We start from the raw sequence: 9,021 nt of genomic DNA, 5'->3' as shown, positions 1-9,021 counted from the left end.
GCTACTTTTCCAGCACAATTAGTCATTCAACAAAATCACATTTAGTTCATTTGGAAAATGTGTGCTAAAGCCATCCGTGAGGATGTGTATCCTTAGATATGAGGGGCCGGAGGCATCATGGTGCCTCGTGGGAGTGAGCCATTCCCTGCCTGGAACGTCTATACTAACTGCCTTCCCGCTTCACCTTTTGCAGCTAGATCTTATTTTTGTCTAGTTCAAGTTTTTAAAAAATTGATGCAATTATTGAGAAAGCAGTGAGCTGAGTGAGAAAATTTGACTGTCATTTAAAAAGGGGGGCACTGATATGCAAAAGAGTACCTGTTTGTTAACAGTTGTATCAACTAGACACTAGGAAATAGTGTCTTAAACATTTCGCATCCAAAGGTGATAGCTAAATTGTGTTTTTGTTCAGTTGTATCATATTAGTTGTGGGTTTGGGGTTGCTGTGCTATGAGGTTTGAATCTTCCTTTGTGCAGCGTTGGCAAACAGGCTCCGAGTTAGCGTTTCCCAGAGTGTCTGGTTGCTCACAAAGGATCATAGATAGTGAGCAGGAGGGGGGAAGTGGTTCTTATTTATAATTTTCTCAGGCAGTGTGCTGAAAAGTTAGAACCATCGCTGCCACGGCCAGTCCGCAAAGCCCCTCTCTGTGGGTCAGGGAGACTCAGGGTCCCAGGAGTGACGTGTAGGTGGTATCACACCCCCTCACCTGCTCCAACAGTGGACCCCACAGCCTGCATAAGGGGTGCAGAGACCCGAGGAGGGGCAGCGCCCACCCTAGATGCCTTTCACAGGGACCGCTTAGTCTTGATGCCAAGAGCCAATGAAGGGGGTGCCATTATCCTCAAAAAGGAAGCCAGGAAGGTCTGGGAGGACACTTCTCAAAAGTGCTCGCTTAGCTAGTGTCAGAACCCAAACCCAAATCCCTCTGGCCTGGAATAACATCACCCCCACCCCTGTGAGGGTTGGAAGCTTACATGCAAAGACCAGCAAGTGTTTGACTGAGTTTGACCGACCAGTTCAATAAGGTCTACAATGTTCTCTTTAAAGAAAACAAACTCCAGAGACGAAGGTCAACCTTCTCTGCACCCCTCCCCAGAACAGACCCCCCCACCCAGCGCCCTGCCCTCAATGTCAGCCCCCAGAACCATCAGAAGTGAGTGTCTGCTGTTTACACAGCCCAGCCTGTGGTATTTTGTTATGGAAACCTGGGCAGACGAAGGCAGCATCACCTAATTTTATCCTCATTCCCAAGTCATGGGTGTTTTCCCCAATCACTGTGTGTTATTCCTAAACTGGGGCTTCCCAGGTGGCACTAGTGATCAAGAACCTGCTCGCCAAAGCAGGAGAGGTAAGAAATGCAGGTGCAGTCCTGAGTCGGGGAGATCCCATGGCGGAGGGCATGGCAGTCCACTCTAGTGTTCTTGCCTAGAGAGCCCCACAGAGAAACATGAAAGGCTAAGGTCCACAGGGTCACAAAGGGTTGGACACTTGAAATGACTTAGCACACACCTTCCTAAATTACTTTGTCCATCACGCCTTCAGTTCCGTGGTATGAAGAGATGGAATTTAGTGTCCTTCATTCGCTGAGTCTCTAAGTCAGACATGACTTAGCAACTGAACAATGAAATGATCTGATTGGTCCAGAACTGAGTCAGTGAAGCATCTCCACAAAAGTTACAGCAGCCATAAAATAACGGCCCTGTTGAGTATTTCACATAAACGTCATCTTTTTCTCTGAGACTCCGTTTGTCAATATTTAAAGGATTCTTCACATTAAGTGTACAAACACATCCCTCCCCTAAAGTGTGCCCCGGTCTGTGCCCCTGAGTCGAGCCGCTCACCAGCAGGAATGCAGCCGTGTGGGCGTCAGGATGAAGGGGACGCCCAGAACCTGGCTGACCCGGAAGTGACTCTCACCTGCAACCAAGCGTCAGGCTTTACGGACATTGGTCATCTCCGGACCCTCCACTGCTCCTGGGGGAACATCCCAGGCCAGCGCAAAGAGCTGAACTCACACAAAAGAGCAAGAGGAGGGAGCTTGAGCTTCACAGAGAAAGGCCTGCTGGTCTTAGTCACCTCACATCACTTAGGCCGGCAACACCATGTGGTGTGGAGACAGGAACCGGCTTGGGCTGTGTTGCCAGGAGAACCATGCTCTGGTCCAGGGGGCGGTCACAGGGCAGGATGGCTCCAGGTGGTTCAGGTCATGTTAATAGGAAACCACGTCCTGGGCCGATGCTCAGGTACAGCGGGGACAGAGGACTCTGGGTGCAGGACCCCAAGGCAAGCATGGAGGATTTGGCCCCGAGCTCTCCTGTGGGGTCATGGGCCAATGGCCATGGAGTGGTCTGTGTCTTTCCAAAGGAATGGGATAGAGCCATTTTTTTCCTGAATCACTCCAAGAGCCCAGGGGAAGAAGAGGAAATGTCTGGGGCCTCTTTCAGACCGGTGAGTGAAGACTCTGAAAGCAGAGTGTCTGGTGTGGCCCTGGGCATCCTTCGCCAAGCTGGGCATGGGCTCCCAGGGGGCATCTGGCTGCAGTACTGATGAGCGGCTCAGAATACACACACCCCGTCTCCATAAATCCAAGTCCACGTGTTCTGGGCATTCCAGCCACATGGACACCGCCTGCCCTGAGGAGCCCTTGTCTCTGAAAGCATGGAGCAGGGGACGTGGGATCAGCTTCCAGTCATCAGAGACGCTGCCTCCGTGTCCTGCCTGCCAGGACCTACAGCAGTGCCGGGCGCATGCTCACACTTCCTATGCCCTTGCTGGATGATTGCCTTCTGGGGAGGGTGGGCGTCACTGCAGACCACCCAGGCGAGAGCGGGAGAGGCTCAGCCACCCCTCGCATTTGGCAGACACCCGAAGGCAGGCGGAAGAGTTGGGTCCATGTTGGAGTGAAGAGGTGGCCTCAGGTGGGCCCAGGGGAGGCCGGGGCCTGAGGAAGTGGGGGGTGGCCCGCAGAGACGGGTGTCCTAAATAATGGGGGTGTTTAGGCTTTCTCTGCTTCATGCTGATCTGGAAATGTGGGCAGGAGTCACTGACCAAGCCCAGAGAGTTCTGGGCCCATGGGTCGGTTCTGCCAGGCCAAGGCCGTGGCTCAGAGTTCTGGGGGTCCCTGCACTCTGAGCAAGTGTCCCTTTGTGTGTTCAGAGCCGGGGGTCTTCCGAGGCTGGGGTGCTGAGCTGGTGCTGTGGGCCGGCTCAGTGGGGAGGGGGCAGAGGGGTGTGGGGCCTTCAGCAGCGGGCATGGCCTCCCCATGCGGGGGAGACGCTGGCTGGCCCTGGGGCAGCAAGGTGACTGACCACAAGAGACCCTCATCACGAGGGGGACAAACACTGTTCCCTGGACCTCAGCTTCTGTCGTGGCCCAACCTGGCCGGGAATGTACCTTCAGGAGGGAAAGGTGAGGTATTTATTTCACAACAAAGGTGACATTTCTGTTCAATTTAACAGAGACGAGGACATTCCCCCCACCCCCGCCCCACAAACCAAAGCTGGTTCCACAAAGGCCAGATGGTGACTGTTAGGTGCTTGCTGTGTAGATAGTCTTCTCAAGGCCAAGTTCAGTCTCTGTTCATCGTTCTGCTGTTAAAAGTTAGAGAATGATGCTCTGTAACCCACATGCCTAGGAGCCATTGCATCTCCAAATAAAACACTTTCACAGTCACCTGCATGTGAATCACACTACAGCAGAATGACTGTCTTTTCACACTGATGCAACCCCCAAGCCCACCACAGAGATGTCCCCAAACCCTTCACATCCAGTAGCCTGCAACCAACCAGTCAGAGCGGAGGTGAAAAGCGCAAACGTTTCATCCTTGCGAGTGACTAGTCTGTATGTGCGCTTAGCCGCTTCAGGCACGTCTGACTCTTGGCGTCCCCTCTAGTCTAATGAAAGCACACCTCCTCCCGGTTGCCCAGGTCACCCATCATGTCTGTGCAGAGAGGGAAGGAACAGGGGAGGCAGGCCTCAGAGAGCAGATGGCTGCAGCCGCGGGCTTGCCTTGTGTCCAGGCGCAAAGCCACCTCTGGTCCCCAGGGCCCTCGACCCCAGGTGGCCAGGCCAGCAGCTGCCTGTCTCTCCCGAAGGATCCAGGAAGCCCCCACCGTTGCTCACAAGGCAGTCAGAGCGAGGCCTTCTGTCCCTCTTGGGGTGGTAGGGTACCCCCACATGGGTCCATGCGGAGGCCCAGGGAGCCCAGAGCCCATCCCCACAGGGGGGACCACGTAGGGATCAGCCGTCCTGACAGCTGGCCCTGGGACCCTGGATGCTCCTGCACGCCCTCAGCCACCAGCCTCCGGGAGCCCACCCTCCCTCCACTCCTGCCTGGCACACCCCAGGCCGGGCCAGTTAGAGAGCGCTTGTCCAGCCACACCAGGGCGTTTAGAGACACGTGCGGAGGACAGACTGGAGCTGATGGGCCCGCCTTCTGCTGAGGGCTGTGTTTGTTTGCTCAGCCCGCCCTGCCCCAGCCACCCAGAGCCTCCACACCGCGCCCTGACTCTCAGAGCTGGGTTTTCACTTGGGGGTGCAAGAGCAGGCCCGAGTTCTGGCCTCCGGGGAGGTGGGGGGCTCTGGGGGCTATTTTTCTGCAGACTCAGTGACATCGGCCCGCGGCCAGCCCCGTGGGGCCCTGAGGGCTGCTTCCTTCTAACCCGCTCCGTGGAGGGATCCCTGACACAGGGCAGCGTGTGGTTCCTGGGTACAGTTTGGAGCTGGCAGACTCTGCGCAGGATCAGGATACCACCTCCACCAGCGAGGGGACAGCCAAGCCAGCACCTCCCAGAGCCACCTTAGGTCACCTGGTTTGTTTTTCCTTTTTTTTTTTGATGGTAAGAACACAGCACAAAATTTACCCTCTTATAAAATGTTAAAGCGCATTCAAAACCAAAAATAACTTAGTGGGTCTGAAAGGGTGAGAAGCTGCCAAGAATCATGGAACCACCCCGTAACCCTCACCCGAAGGAGATGACAGGGACTCCCCAGGAGATAACATTGGGTCAAAGGCTCAGGACTGCACGGAAACTGTGAGCGCAAACCGGGCATAAAGACTCAGGGGACACTCACGAGTTCTGAAGTGCACGGGGGTGTTAAGTGTGAAGTAAATAGGAGTCACTATGCCTTTCCTTTCACCTAAATGTCAAGACAACTCTGAGCAATGGGATTCCCAGAAAAAAAGCAATGGGCAATCAGGAACTAATCTGTTTCCTGTGGAAATAGGATGATTATATCATGATGGCTGTAATTGTGGCAATTATGGAGATTCTGTAAGTCTCTCCAAATAAAATACCTATTTGGTAGGCTCTATGAGACCTAGTTTAATTTAAAATTCAAATCACCTGAATGAATACTCTAATTTATTAATTATAATATGTGTAACAAATAAATTATTAATGGTATTATCAATGCAAATTATATGTAATGTATAATAAGTAGAGTAATTAGTACTATTATTTATAATAAAGACAAAGCAAACAGAGCCCAAATTGCTCCAAACACGGGTTGCGAGAGTGACAGTTGGTGGGAATTTCATTCTGTTGAGCCTCTTTCTTCTGTCGAGTGAGCCCGCTGTGTGTCTCGGATCACAAAGCTCCAAAACCATCTTCCTGACCTTCACATTTGACTTTGATTAAGCATCAACCATTTAAATAGGAAAATAGTAAGCCGGTGTGAGTCAGATAAAGCCTCTACCTGGGCAGATTTGTAAAACGGGAAGATGCTGGCATTGGCCACAGGCATATGGAAGAGATAAAAGTCAGATAAAGGTCTTTTTAAAGACAGAAAATAATGCATATGAGAGAAAGAAGAGGTTATATTTTTTTCCCTTAAGTGCAAAGGAAAAGTTTCTTCAAGGAAAAAATGCACATGTGACTTTTCCCCTTCCCCGGGAAGGCTCTGTCTGCTCTGGCCCTTGTAGATTAATCAAGTGTTTAAGTGGAGGCTCCTTGACATTTTGAAGTGGGCTGAGGCTGAAGTGGCTCAGCTCCCACCCTCATCCGACGGCAGTGGATTTTCACCTCTAATGGGATGCAAGGTCATTTCCCAGGAGCTGTTTAGGAGACCTTTGTAGCTTCAAAATGTGACGCTTCCCTCAGAAGTGCCTAAAGCTGATTATTAAGCATGATTCATAAATTCTTCAGAAGGTGATCGAGTTAGGTTGATACACATTCAGACGGTGACAGGAAGCAGCCTTCCCTCCAACTGGAAACACCCACACACCCGCTGAGGGGTATTTTATATTTTTTTTTTTGCCCCCTCTTTCACCACCTTCTATTTGTACAGCTCCCTTTTTGAAAACACATAGAATCCATTTACATGCATTTCAGGGTGGCCGGGTGAGCATAACGTGAGATGAAATTAGCTGCCGAGCCCCGGCTCCGCGTGACTTCACCCAGGACTCACTGAGAACAAAGGGCAGAGGGGACGGGAAACAGTAGCCCGAGGACCGCATTGGGGCACACCCACCAGTGCAGAACGACTTCAGCTCAAGGTTTAACTGGAGGACGTGACCCAAGGCGGGTGAGCTGGGGATGAGCACCAGGCCGCAGCCACGCCGCACAGGGTCCCCTCCTCACCGGCGGCCTCCGTCCTCCACGATGGACAGGCCGGCCCCCAGACAGGGGCCGTTTCCACTTCTCAGAGCAGCAACTCCTGGCCAGACAACAACAGGGAGACCCGGGCCAGACGCACTGCAACATTCACGTTGCTTGCGTTTGTCACATGGGGACAATTATGAGCAACCAGCTTGGCACCACCTGCAGCATTCCGAGTGTGAACCAAGATGGCAGCCCCGGCTAGAGGCCAACTGTGGTCCAGACCAGGCCTTTCCCCGTGGCCTCCGTCACCCTTCCTGCCAAAGACACTTTCTTTCATTTTATCCTCAAAGTCTCAACTGTGAGATATCCCATGGGCCCTGATTCTCTACCAGGAAGCCAGAAAAGCCCAGAGTTTCACATTGTTATTTGACCAGTTGTCCTTTTGAAACTGAGACTTCCCCATCAGCCTCTCCCCGCAAAGACTGAGAAAAGAGTACAACTGGTCCATTTCAAGAAGGTCTTAAAGGAAAACCCTGATGGCCACAGGGTGAAACTGCCATCTTAGCAAAGAAGGGCCTCTCAAGATGCCGATCCTAATGGATACACCCTTCGTATGATCCATAAGCACACGCCAACTGGAGTCACATGTGTGGGCATACACATTTTCAAGGACACATTCGCCACCAATCTCAGAACATACTTTAATAGCAGACCCTGAAAATGCAAGATGTTAAGTTAATACCTGTGGGATCCTTTGATTTGGGACCTCTTTACCTTCCCATCATTCAATTTGATCCAGGCTCCATTAGGAGGCATTACTAAGCTGACAACTGAATTTTACTGATTAATGAACTGATTAAAAAGATGGATTATACTTTTTTTCACTGATTTTTATTAGTTGGAGGCTAATTACTTTACAATATTGTAGTGGTTTTTGCGATTATATATCAGGGACTTCCTTGGTGGTTCAGCAGGTATAGAGTTTCCCTGCAATGCAGGATATCCAGGTTTGATCCCTGGGTCGGGAAGATTCCCTGAAGAAGGGTATGGTTACCCACTCCAGTATTCTTATCTGGAGAATCCCATGGACAGAGAAGCCTGGCGGGCTATAGTCCATGGGGTTGCACAGAGCTGGACACGACCTAGCGACTAATACATTTCACATATTAACAATATGGTAGCAGTTGTTGTCTTCCACCTGTATTGGGTGGTCTCTGCAAAAAAGACCAGCCCAACACGTACCTTCATAGTATTCTATTATGATCCTTAGACCGGCACAGTTAAATTAATTATAAACAGGAGATACCAGGTTGACATGATAACATGGTTTAATTCCTCTAGGCCTGGCAAATGACTTTTCATAGAAACAAAACTCTGTCCATGTTGAGATTCTATAAGAATATAAATCTGTGGTTTTCCTTCAAGACTCGAACCCCTGTTTTTACTCTTGTTGGGGGATGTAGTGGATTGACACTGTGATATGTCCCCCAAATCCACAGGTTGATTCCTAACCCCCAGAACCTCCAAACATGACTCTTTGAAGGTGGGGTCTCTGAAGAGGTAATAAGATGAAAGGAAGCCAGGAACATGGACCCTAATACGATCTGGCCAGTGTCCTTACAAAAAGAGGAGATTATGACACAGATACTCACAGAAGGATGACCATCTGAGGATGTAGGGAGGAGACGGCCGTGTACACGCCGAGGAGAGAGGCCCCACGAGAAACCAGCCCTACCCACACCTTGGTCCTGAACTTCCAGCATCTGGAACTGTGAGAAAATAAATTGTCAATTGTTTAAGCCACCCTGTCTGTGATGTTTTCCTATGGCCACCAGAACAATACAATACAGAGAGTGAACGATTTCACCCTCTTCAGAGTTGGCAATATATGCTGTCATCTACCTGTCCTTTACCTTAAAGATATTTTAATAGAAGCCTTGACTCAGTCACCCACTGTAACAGCAGCTGTCCTTGCCAAGGTTACAAGGCTCTGAGACAGATTCCGGAAGGCAAGCACAACCCCGCCTGGCGCTGGCTGCAGGCAGGCGGGAACACCATGCTGCTGCCCAGGGGCGGGCAGCCCAGTGGACAGAGAGGTGCTGTGAGGAGCTGGCCGCAGTGCGTTCCATGGGGCCATGAGACGGAGCCATATGAGCGATTTTACAAGGCAATTCCCAGGTCTAAATCTGAGTATTAAATGCAGGGGGTGGAAAGCAAATATTACAAAATTAATCTACTTAAAACAGGACCATGAATCTTATTACATTTCCAGCCACTATACATTCATGCTTAAGCAACAGATGTTAATCTTTGGCAATGAAATTGCTTCCACCAGATGTTCAGCAACCTCCACCCCCCAGCCCCTGGCTCTCCCCAAACAGAACCTCAGCATCTAGGCTGCCCCTGGGTCTCTACAAGCAAGGTTTTGTGTGGTGAGCTTTGGAGCCAAACTGAGTGGACATTTTAAAGGAGCACCCT

At 50.9% G+C, this 9,021-nt stretch overlaps 1 long non-coding RNA gene across 1 annotated transcript; it reads left to right on the top strand.

The window, feature by feature from the left end:
* The first annotated feature begins 3,228 nt into the window (after window positions 1-3,228).
* LOC110148383 (uncharacterized) lies at window positions 3,229-8,346 on the top strand. The gene is made up of 2 exons (XR_002317148.2): window positions 3,229-3,409; window positions 8,043-8,346. It is a non-coding gene; the product is annotated as an uncharacterized lncRNA (long non-coding RNA).
* The last annotated feature ends 675 nt before the right edge of the window (window positions 8,347-9,021 follow it).

Source organism: Odocoileus virginianus, chromosome 14, assembly GCF_023699985.2.
Source record: "Odocoileus virginianus isolate 20LAN1187 ecotype Illinois chromosome 14, Ovbor_1.2, whole genome shotgun sequence".
NCBI lineage: Eukaryota > Metazoa > Chordata > Mammalia > Artiodactyla > Cervidae > Odocoileus > Odocoileus virginianus.
The sequence above is the reverse complement of the archived record's forward strand: the minus strand, read 5'-3'. Positions and strand labels throughout refer to the sequence as shown.